This window comes from Pygoscelis adeliae, unplaced genomic scaffold, assembly GCF_000699105.1.
Source record: "Pygoscelis adeliae isolate BGI_AS28 unplaced genomic scaffold, ASM69910v1 Scaffold187, whole genome shotgun sequence".
NCBI lineage: Eukaryota > Metazoa > Chordata > Aves > Sphenisciformes > Spheniscidae > Pygoscelis > Pygoscelis adeliae.
Window position 1 is genome coordinate 79,139 of NW_008825103.1, and position 779 is coordinate 79,917.

Sequence of the window (779 nt, forward strand, 5' to 3'; positions counted from 1 at the left end):
GGGTGGTATTGCCCGCTCCTGCAAAGAAAGGAGTGTTTTTCAGGGGGGGGGTTGCTTTCTCGTGTCCCCTCCGTGGCACGCGGATGCTTCAGCAGCATCTCCACTGCCATTTCGGCATCTCCCCGCTCGGGCGGGAGACGTGGTTTTGGCGCAGCTGATGCTTCCCCCAGGCCGTGCGAGGGATTGTGGGAATATCCCGCTCCCCGGGGAGGCCGCGATGCTCCCTCCTGCACAAACCCCGCCGCTTCCCCGCAGCCCAGGGTGGCTTTTAACCAGCCCAACGGTGCATCGATCCCGATGCAATCGGTAGCAAAGCATCATCTGGAGGCGATAATTCCTCCCTCGTAGGCACCAAGAGCCTCTAAAAGCTGCTTTGCTCAGCGGTGGGGTATGACCGAGTGCTCTCACCCCGTCCTGGCAGATGCTTCGCTCGACCGACGGTGCTTGGCAGACGGCTCCAGCGAGCCGGTGCAGTGGTGGCTCTGGCCCAGGTGCTATTTTGGAGCCGGGATTTCTTCCAAGCGTCCGTCCGGCGTCCCTAAGCGCGAAGGTGCGGCAGTTCCATTGTTTTCCAGTGCCGCTATTGTTCACCAGCCCAACTGCTCAGCCTCATCCTGCGAAGGGGAAAGGAGGGGAGCGGTGAGCGGTGGCAGAGCTGCCGGCGGGCGATGCCATTGGGGTGCCGGGTCGCTCGGGGACAAGTGAGGGGACCCACTGGCCACACTCAGCAGGTCAGACACTCCCCCCCCCCCCCCCCCCCCCGACCCGGGGGCGCCCCC